Below are 12,312 nucleotides of genomic sequence, written 5' to 3' on the forward strand. Positions count from 1 at the left end.
TATGAATGAACTACCAATTATCCAAATTATAAGGAAAATATTCTTGCCTTAAAAATGACTAAGGAAAACTACAAATTGACTTTCAGAAGTGAAGAGATGTTTTCATGAGGAAATTCTTAATTGGCTTTTCAAAGAGAGATTGTTTTCTTTAAAATTAAAATTGTATCAGTACTACCATATCAATGAGCAGTTATCACTTAATTAATATTCTAAATACCAGGCAAATGATATATATATATATACTGTATGTTTCTTTAATATACCAATAAAACCATTTTGTTTATTTGAAATGAAGGGAGGTTTGTAAAATTTGGTTTCTAGTTCATTACAAATTCAATTTTCATAAGAATTTAAAAACATTTTGTGATACTTATTTCTGTTGTTCATATTTTTAAATAATATCTAATTATGGGATAACTAATATGTAGTTTGTTTTGCTTAGAATTAAAATTATTTTGATAAAACTGGGCTAATGAAGCCTACATAAAACTTTGGATTATCTTTCTACTTTATTTTTTATTGTGAATATTTTCTCAGTTCTCAAGAAAAACAGAATAGGGAATTTTGGCTGTTTAAAAAAAATTAAAATTCTTTTTAACTTTTAAGTTTAATCAGATTGTTTATGGAGATTGAAAAGTTTTATTCTACAATAGTATTCCTTACATTAGTAGCAATTACAGTAGTAACCAAACAACTGATCACGATATTTTTTATTGTGAAATTTAGTTTCAGCTTAAAATAATAATAATTTACAAAAAAAGTAATCAAACTTTAGTACTGAAATTAAAAGTTGCTATATTAATTAATTTTTCATTTTTTTTTCAGTGTGCTTCATAATTGGTCTATTCATACCGTCAAAAAAATGATTGCTTATTTTTAAAAACGAAATAGATGTTTTGTTTGCATAAGTTAAGAAAATAAACTTTCTAATAGTTATTACAATTTATAACACTTGATTTCCTCCAATGTGGGATTTGGGTTTGTAATGGTTTATAGTCTGTATGAACACTTCAACTCGCTACACAATTTTGGGGATAGGAGGATTTTTCTTATGGAAAACTTTGCCTATTCTCGGATAGCTTACCTGGAGAAAAAATAGTTTGTTCCAACATACATTCTAGCTGATCAATACAAAATCACTTATCAGTACTGTACTACTCCCACCTTTGGCAGTAGATACCTCAGTCTTATAAGGTATTGCGGTCTGAATGGAGACATAAACCACTATTTTGGGTAGGATTTTATTTTTCTAAGCAATCCTGTCTGGGTAGATCATTCCTTTTTTATTCTTTTTCTCTTTTTTATCCCTTTACTTTATTCCTTACATATTGGACATATTTTTTGAGTTTTGGCTAAATAAAAATGGATCTCCTACGTCTACTAATAATGCATTCTTTGATTTACTTAATAAAACAATGGAATTCAATAAAAAAGCTGTTTCCATCAAGATGTGAAAAATTATGTAAAGAGGTATGAGTAAAAGTGTGTAAGAGATTATCAAAACCTACTTTACATTTTACAATCTTTCATCAGTTTTGATAATGTCATTTGAAAGCTTATTGGCCTTCAGATGAAAACCTGATGAAAACAGCTGCTTAGTTTTGTATGACAGTACCACTTCTGGTGTGTTCTTCATGTTTTGACTACTTTTATATGGTATATGAATGTGTTCATGCTGGATGTATAATCATAGTATTTATTTCTAGTTGACTCAACACAAGTAAATGTCCTACACTTGCAAATAATTCATGTCAAGCTTAACAAGAAAAGTGAAATAAAGGGGTTTCTGCGTTACCTCCTTTAAGTAAACAAATATGCTGTTGTATTACATTATGTCGGGTTCATCGAAATGTACGTGATATTTAATATTACAAGTACGTTCATTCTGTTCACTATAGTGATACTGTATAATGAAACATATTGGCTTTCAGAGAAAGCAATTCAGAGTTATCTCAATTGTACCTCAGATGCTTTTTATGCTTTGCAATCATAAGAATGATTGATAGTGTAAAGAAATTTATTTACCCCCTTTTTTTATAAAACTTTGCATTACATGCACTCTTTCCATTCATTAGGGAAAGAGGTTTATATACTTGCATCGTAAGAGATGTTACAAAACTTTGAACGACAAATAACCTTTTTTGTAGTGAAACATTCTTCATTTTAACTGTTGGATAAAATCAGATTTTCCTTTAGTCCTTTGAATTTTGGTATAACAATATTATATGCTGCAAGTCAGCTTTATTTTGATTATTAAAACTTTTTGCATTTATTTCTGTAATTTTTTCTTTGTTAAAAATATTATTTAATTTCTCATCTATTATATATTTCATGGATTTGTTAGTTTATGGAGCATGTTTCTCAAGAATTGTTATTTTTAGATAGGGTACACAGTTAATTATCTCCTTTCTTTTTCCTGTTTAGCCTCCGGTAACTACCGTTCAGATAATACTTCAGAGGATGAATGATGATGATATGTATCAGTGTAAATGAAGTGTAGTCTTGTACATTCTCAGTTCGACCATTTCTGAGATGTGTGGTTAATTGAAACCCAACCACCAAAGAACACCGATATCCACGATCGAGTATTCAAGTCCGCGTAAAAATAACTGGCTTTACTAGGACTTGACCGCTGGAACTCTCGACTTCCAAATCAGCTGATTTGGGAAGACGCGTTTACCACTAGACCAACCCGGTGGGTTAGTTATCTCCTGTCCTTTACTCAACATTACCATAGTTTTTTAAATTATAGTAGCGTGCAAATTATTCTGAACACAGGGAATTTTTGTTTATTTCTATGTTGTGGCTACACTGCTTGACTACACCCATTCTTTAAGTTGTTTGTGTAATGGATGGATTTTTCTTTGATTATTTAGCAATTGTCATGTTATAAATAGTGTTTTATGTAAGTTTATTTCATTTTTATGATAAAATCATACTTTCATATTTTTTGTTGTGTGTGTCTTGAGTGTATAATAAGACATAACGCCAAGAAAGCATTCAAAAATTGTTTCTCTTTCTGAGCATACCAGTATAAGACAGTGACAACTAGCTCCTGAGTGTGGTGTTGGACTAGGGACAGTGAATGCTATTTTAAAATAATTAAAAAAACTGGTTCCTTTTCATTTTAAAGTAGAGGTAAATGTGACTGTAAAAGAAAAACTACTCCCACACAGCATCAGTTATTAGTAAGAAGAACTGTACTTGATCCAAAAGTAGCTAATGTGAAATTAAATCGAAAATTAATAGCCAGTGGGACAGATTTTCAAATCAGTACTAGTGTTATTTAGTGATTAGGAAAATATTGATATAAACAGTATATACTGATAAACAAATGAAACTGATTATATCAGTTTTAACATAAAAATTTTACACCCTTTCCAAATCTAGTGATGAGCTTCTGGATTTACAAATTATAGCAAAATTTCAATTTTCCACAAGTTAACAGTTTTCTCATTATCATAACTTTACTGTTTATTTGTGTTTTATTCATCTCATTATCATAAAGGAGTTTCAATCAACATGATGTAGAAGTATGGGTTAGTTGATATAATTCCTATATAGTCTACAACACACAGCAAGAAGCAAGCTTTAAAAAAACAATGAAGAATTTTTGCATCATTTAACTAATCTGATTACTCTGGATAAAAAAATAACCTGTATCTTTATAAAATAGTGTATATTTTCATCGATTAATACAACTTTCCATAGACATATTCTTTGTACATATACATTTGTTGTTTGGTTAACAAAAATTATTCGTATTTTATATTACCTTTTTTTTTTTTTATTTTTTTTTGCACATCATACCTTTCATCTTTGCTTGATAGTGTTTTCTAATAGGTTGCTTTATAAAACATGAACATGTTGGTACACCACATAAAAAATACACAATAGAATTTTTCTGATCAAAAATTTGCTGAGGCATTTTTCTATTTCACAAATACCTTTTGTAAACAAACATAAAGGTACCAAAATGAAACCTTTTTTTGCATATTGATTAAAACATAAATAACTGTAAAGGTGAAATATTTAAAGTAAATTTATATTAGTATGAATACTTCAATCCAGAATTTAATTACAAATAACCAAAGAAAGTATTAAATTAAATAATATTAACAATTATTAAAGTCCACCTTACCATCACATTGAAATATCCTCAGATCTTTCTTGAAAGCCATGATCAGGAGTTAAAATATTAACTTATATATGTTATATAATAAGATAAATAATAAAATTAATATAATTCAAAATTATTACCAGATAAAGAGGATAAAATATACATAAAAAATGAATATACACCTTTTAGTTAAAAAATTTAAAAAAAAATTTATAGAAAAATGGCATAACACCTGCATATTCTACTAATAATAAGTTAATTAATTATATTAATAATAATTATAATAAAAAAATCATATAATAATGATACTAAATTTGATAACGAGGAGTATACAATCTTGTTTGTGAGGATTGCGATATGATATACGTGGGTGTGACCAATCGCAAAGTCTCTATACATGCAAAAGAGTACATAAATAGCATTAAAAATAATAAACCAGAAAACTCCAACTTTGATAAACGTATGATAAAATACGGTCATACATATAATCATAATAATTTCATGAAATCGTAGATATTTCTTATAAATATTATAATACCTATAATTTAGAAAAATATCATATTTACTGTATTAATAAAAATGTAATTAATGAACAAAAAATGTTTAAAGATGGTATATTATATATTATTAAAAGACTGTTAACTTATGGATTTGTATTATACTAAATACAAATACAGGTGATTTTTTAGTCCTGTTACCCAATTGTTAATGTCTGGTAGTTTTTACTAAGAAAGGGAAATTTTGTTTTGTGACACGAAGTTTGTAGCGCTACTCAACCGATATAGATACGGCAGTGTGAGTTGATTCTCCTTGAGCTGTGTAAACTTCTGTGCCGTTTCCGGTCATGTTATGAACAGAATTGTCTTTTACCATAGAACAAGTTTTCATTCTTGAACAATATTTTGCTACAAAATCATACGCAAGTGTAAAAGAATCATTTCAAATTAAATTTGTTGGTGTTCCTACGCCAGAAAAAATGTCAATTTCTAGGCTAGCAAACCGATTTCAAGAGACAGGTAGTGTTTGTGACACAAAACGTAGTGGTCGACCGACTCGCTTGACAGATGACGTTTTAGAGAATGTGAAAACAAGATTGCTCAATTCTCCACGGAAAAGTTTACAAGAACTTTCCACGCATGTCGGTTTGTCATATTCGAGTGTTCAGAAAGTCGCTAAAAAATTGAAATTGTATCCATATCGCGTACGATTAGTCCAAGAGCTTCAGCTCCAGATTTAAACAAGCGATTGCAATATTGCTATTGTTTTAGGTCTCTTGTAAATGATAACGGAATCAAATTTTTAAACACAGTGTGCTTTAGTGATGAAGCTTGGATCCATGTCGATGGTTATGTGAACAGTCAAAACTGTCGAATTTGAGCGGTTGAAAATCTTAAAGCTTTACAAGACAAATCTTTGCATCCTAAAAAAATTGGTGTATGGTGTGCGATATCTCGTCATCGTATAGTCGGACCCATATTCTTCGGACAGACAGTAAATGGTGAAGTATACAGGAATATTGTTCGTTAATTTGTGTCCCTCCAGGAACCTCAAAAATGGTATTGCTGGTTTCAGCAAGACGGCGCTACATGCCATACATCTCGAGAAACCATGGATTTTCTGCAAGAGTTCTTTGATGATAGAATAATAAGCAAGGGCTTATGGCCTCCAAGGTCCCCAGACCTCATATCTCCTGACTACTTTTGTGGGGCTATATTAAGTCCAAAGCCTTCAAAAACAACCCTCACACTATCGATGAATTTAAAGTCATATTACAGACTTAATCACGAAATATTTCCAATGCAACTCTTAAAAAGGTTTCTGCTAATATGCTGAAAAGAGTCTGTGCATGTATAACCGCAAGGGGCAGGCATTTTGAGCATATTCTTTAACAATTATGTAATAGCTTTTTATTAAATCTCTTTTGTAAGTAACAAATACATTTTTTATTCCACCTAAATTTCCGTTTCTTAAATTACATTTAAAATTGGGTTACAGGACTAAAAAATCACTCTGTATAAAGAAATAACAATTTAATCCAATAATTATATCCTTGATAACATGGTTCTGTTTGATTTCATTTTAATCCATCAGAGTACACACAATGTTGTTTACTGAGATCTCACAATGCTAGAAATAGAAAATTAATAGATAAATGTAATTATTTAATGCCTTAAAAGTTAGCTAATATGGTTTTAAAATGCGTATCAGTTAACTGTGCTGCATAAATATTATATCTTATTCTCTCTATCTATAGTCAAAGCAAGAACATTTTACATCACGATAGTAATCAATATAATTTTAATTTTAACTCTTTCATAATGCCAATCATAAAATCTGTTTATCTTTTGCCTGGGGTAATTTTAACAAATGACAGATTTTTATCAGTGTAAATATAATTTTAAAAACATACCAGTTGTGCTACATTATTAAAATTAATTGTAACAATTATACTCATAATTACTTGAAAATATTTTTAACTTTCTTCAAGTGCTTTTGTGACCCTTGTTTAAATATAGGTCAATTTAAGCTTAGTACTACGAGTATACATATTTTTCTTTAATAATTTTATGAAAAAATCATTATTTAATAAAAAATGTATTTAGTCATGGAGATTGTTTTGCACAAGTCTGTATATATTTTAAACAAATTGAATTATTAATATCATCTGTTCATAAATTGGAATTTTACAGTTCCCTGATTTTCTTTATTAGGTGTTTTAGTAAAAAATATCTGGTGGACATTACGTTAACCAAATTTGAAATGTAATATCTACCAACTGAAATGATTGGTAGACATTACAGTTTGGGTTGACTAAAGTTTATTTAATTTGACATTAGGATTTAAAGGAAATTTGAACATGAAATATATTGATTCACACAAAGCTGAAAGTTTTAAACGATACTAATCAAAATTAAATAAGAAATATATTTTTGATGAATAGGCATTTATCATGTGTTAATTTATTCCACATTAACAATTTTCTTGTATCTACCTAATTATTTTGGTAACGAAATGCAATGCAGATACCATAAATCCCATATTGTTTTCAATTTTAAGATTGTTATTGGTTTCAGCAAGATGCTAAAATTACATATTATTCATCACGTAATACATATAAAAAATATATAATACTACATATTTGTATTATATTGCGTAATAACAAAACTAAGTATTTAATTTTCTGGACATCAGCAGTTCTTAAGAGAAATGGTTAAAGTCTATGAAACAATACTTTTAAATGAGGTAAACGATGTGTTGAATTAAATTTGTCTTAACACGGTATAAAATAAAAATTTGTTTTATAATTTATTGTTCATCATTGAAATGAAAATAACAAAGGCAGCGAATAATTACAATACAGTACTATCAACAGAAGGTATAACAATAATGTCTTGTCATAAACTGTTAATGACATTTATTTAAACTTCAGTTTCAAAGAATTGCAAAGAATATTCTCTGGTTGTAAATATTGCAGAAACAGCTGTTACTTATCAGTAATAAATAATGTTAAAAAAGTAAAAAATCAATTTTTGTTTGGATTTTGAGCTTTTTTTGGTGAAGTTGATTGCAATTAAAGGGGAGGTGCACAACTAGATGTTACAACAGTCCTAAATCGAAAATTTCCAGATTCTACGACTAAAATCGTTTTTGAGTTATGCGAAATACATAGGTAAAGATTTCACATCGAAACTAGTCAAAATGCATTCAAGTACGGTCAAAATGGATATTTCCGTTGAAATCTAAAAACCGAAATTTTTCGCGATTACAATACTTCCTTGTACAAAAAAGACTGTTTCGTAAAATGTTTGAGAAGTATTTAACTAATAAAAAATGTTTAATTTTGTTTTTTTTAATTATTGCCTAATGAAAAAATTTTCCTGAAACTCGTTCCTAGCAAGGAAATAGGAAAAATGCTAATTAGAAATTTTGGAATACGTTTTTATGAGGACAGTTGAACATTTTATTTGCTTCTAGTTTCATCACTCGGGATTTTTCCTTCCCGTCTAGATAGCAGCATAGGGCTGTAGAAGGGAAATATTGTAATCGATTCAATTTCTACGGCATCAGCTGTTGGGGAGGAACTTATGTTACAAATTTAGATTCCATAATCAAAATCCAAAAAAGATTCGTTAGAATGATATGTAAAAAAAGAACTACGGATCATTCTTTGCCAATATTTAGGGAATTGTCTATATTACCGCTACATTATTTATATGTTTATAAAGTAATGAAAATTTTCTTTATCAGAAGGGGTCATAGAGATAGTATGATAACCGAGTATGAACTTAGAAGTAAAAGGAATGTATAATGTACCCAGAACAAATAAAACAAGTTATATGAAGTTCTTTTCAAGTACTGCTCCTAGATCGTATAACATACTTCCTAATCATATAAAGACCAGTAGGAATCTAAACACTTTCTTAAAGCTACTAAGACGATGGCTAATTAATATTGATGACGCTGAAAGTATGTTCCATGTAATTACATGATTTATGATTACATATATAATTAATTATAATGCTTTATACTATTAGTCTTAACATAGTAATAGATTTTTTACATATATAACATAGCGGGTAGCACTGGATGAAAGGTTTATTAGTAAACATAAATATTTGGCGACGATTGATCTTCTCTATACTTAACTGCAGAAAAGATAAGTTTCCACCAGAGTAAATCATGAATTGAACCAAAACTAATCCTCCTATATAAGATAAACAGTTTACTTTTCCCCTTACTCAAACTAAAAAGATTAATAGAAAAGGGATGGTGCCACAAAACGGGCAAGACCCTTGTGGACACCTAATCTTTCACCTTTTACAAATAATATAAATTAAGTATAATTAAGTTAAGTAATAAATATTAAATTGTATTATAAAGCAATGTTAAATTAAGTACGATTAAGTTAAGTAATATTATAATTAGTATTAGGATTACACCATTAATTATTAATTCTGTAAAAGTGAAAGAAAAATAAAAATAAAAAATTTGGGCATATGTGGTTTTTACCGGATATTCACGTTTTGAATCCAAAAAAAGGATAGAAATTTTCTGGATTTTAATATTCGTATGTAAGGTGTTGGCCTCTAAATCACATCTCTAGAACTACTGAACCGATTTTGACCAAACTTTTTCAGATTACTTTTACATATGTGGCATTGATTTCCATTAAATTTTCAACTTAAATGGTCAATGGGGTGAGAGGCTGTAAAGCAAAATTACCCTCAGTATCTCGATATTTCTCTTAATTGAAAAAATTAAAAAATAATATTTCAAAAAAATAAATTTGAAAAATTTCTGTATTTCAACACAAAAAAAAAATCCTATAAATAAATTATCGGGTAAGTGGGTGTACAGCTTCAATAGTACCCCCTCTAACCACAAGGAGCGTTAGTGTAGCACTGACATGCAACTGTTGTAGTTGTCTGATACGTTGTGACGTCAAAGGTGAGCGGAAGAAATAAATAAAAATTACAGTGAAATTGTAAACCGTACGGTTAGAGTCTCAGATATAATTTTCTTCTTCAACCCACCGGGTTGGTCTAGTGGTTACCGCGTCTTCCCAGATCAGGTAATTTCGAAGTCGAGAGTTCCAGAGTTCAAGTCTAGTAAAGTCAATTATTTTTACATGAATTTGAATACTAGATCGTGGATACCAGTGTTCTTTGGTGGTTGGGGTTCAATTAACCAGACGCCTTAGGAACGATCGAACTGAGACTGTACAAGACTACAGTCCATTTACAATCGTACATATCATCCTGTGAAGTAATACCTGAACTGTAATTTCCGGAGGCTAAACAGGAAAAGAAAGAAATATCTCATTTCTTCCGCTGAAAAAACCAAAATTTATCAAAATTATACTGATATCAAAAAAGGTAAAACACTACATTTCTATTATCAAAATCTGTTAAAAAAAACATGTTAAATATAAATAAAAATGCAAATGTTCGTTTGTTCAAAATCATAAATCTCCGAAAGTTCTTCACCGACTGCTTTGAAATTTTGACACAACGTTACGTTCGAATACGCTCGTGTTTTTATATACCTAAGATGTGACAGGTAAAAACAGCGCTATCTGTTGGACGGAAAAGCAAAACACGCTGTACTAAATATTTTACGATTCCATTTCAGTGTTTTCGATATGTATGTCCATTATAGACTAAAAAACTACTGGACCGAGTTACGCGCGGGAAAAAGAGAGAAAGGGAAATAGGGAAAAATCGAAAAGGGAAGAAGGGGAAAATGGAAAAAAGAAAAAAAGGGGAAAACGGAAAAAGTAAATAGAAAGGGAAAGGAGAAAAAATAAGTCGTAGGGGAAAAGTAAGGGGGAAAGGGAAATAAGGGAAGAGAAATGGTAGAAGGAAAGGGATAGAGGGAAATGGGGTAAAAAGAAAGGGAATATGGTAAAAATGAAAATGGGGAAAGAAAATGGGTAAAAGGGAAAAACGAGAAGGTTAAATTTTGTGATGTTCATTTTATTAATGTTTTATCAAACTTTCAATTGTGTTCATTTAAACTATACAAATATAGTGAAATCTAGCAAGAGCGAAGCATTGCCGGGTCTGCTAGTAGACAATAAACAATGTTTAAGCGTTCCGTATAATAAGCAAAAAATAGAAAAATTTTTTAGAAAACTTTTACCGGTCCGATTTCATTTATATATATTTATCTCATATTTATAGAAATAATACAGTTTTTTTTATTATTCCTTGTTTAATAAATGAAATCGGCCAGGTAAGAGTTTTCTAACAAACTTTTGCTTTTTTTTTGGTTATTATGTGGAAAGCTTAAACATTGTTTATTGTCTATTATTATGGATATTTAAAGAAAATTCTAAATTAATAACAGATTTTCATAATAGAAATGTAATGTCTTACCTTTTTCGATATCAGTATCGTTTTGTTAAAAACAGTTATATTTATATTACGAAAATCTTTTTTTTAATCTCTTTAAGTCTCTTAAAAGACTTTTTTTTAATCTCCGGGACCACAGTTCGTATTGCTTCAGAGGATAAGATGAATGATATGTACCTTGTTTGAAAATGCTATGCCTAACCGGGATTCGAACCCGGGACCTCCGGATGAAAGGCCGAGACGCTACCGTTCGCGCCATGGAGGCCGGCAATAAATCATATCTTCATTTTCCTGTTTAGCCTCCGGGAATCATCGTCAGGTATTATTTCAGGGGATGATATGTATGAGTGTAAATGAGGTGTAGTCTTGTCCAGTTTCAGGTCAACCATTCCTGAGATATGTGGTTAATTGAAAAAAAAAAGAAAATAAGACTTTACTAAGCCTTGAACCCTGGAACTCACGATTTCCAAATCAACCAGATCTGAGAAGACGCGTTTCCCCTATACCAACCCTGTTTATTAGTACATCTAGTACTTCACACTCATATATGCGTATATATATATATTCTCGCTCTATGCCTTTTTCTCTTTCGTATATATTATTAATAAATTTAGTGGATGTTTTTAATTTATAATTATATTAATAATAATAAAATTTAGTGAATTAACTATAAGTAAATTATTCGAAATTATAAATGTAAAAAAATAAGTTTTATTCTTTTGAATATCTCGAATGGCGTATAAAATATATGCTTTATCTACCGCGTTGCGTGTACTATGCCGATATATATAATAATTTGTAGAAGTATAATTTATTGCATTCTTTTTAGAATGTACAATATACATAGTGTTAGTCTTGGTTAGCTCTCTTAAAATGTAAGAGATGATGTTAATTGTTGTGACATTATTTGAATAGAGTTAAAAATTATTAAGTAGGTATTTATTTAATTAAAATATATTATTAATGCTAAAAATAAATATTTTATCAATTCAAACTAATTTTTAATTGTTAAAAACTATTACATCTCTAAATTAGCTAAAACCAACAATTAAAAAAAAAACTTATATTAAACTATTTTAAAAGTACGCAATCACACATCAGCATCATCTGTTGTATTTTGTGAGAACTAACATTTTTATAACATATGTAGCTCTATCGTCTCGTGATAATTTTGATTACGAGTTGGTTTTTTCCCATGAAAAAGTCTATCCCAAAATCTCTGTACAACGCGCCTAAAAAAGTTTTCACTTCAAAAAAGTAATTTCATCTTTACCCATTTTACCACTTAAATTCGGAATTAAAAAAAAAAATTTTCTTAGTTTGTAGTGACAAGAACGT

Source organism: Lycorma delicatula, chromosome 9 (assembly GCF_047948215.1).
Source record: "Lycorma delicatula isolate Av1 chromosome 9, ASM4794821v1, whole genome shotgun sequence".
NCBI classification, from domain to species: Eukaryota; Metazoa; Arthropoda; class Insecta; order Hemiptera; family Fulgoridae; genus Lycorma; species Lycorma delicatula.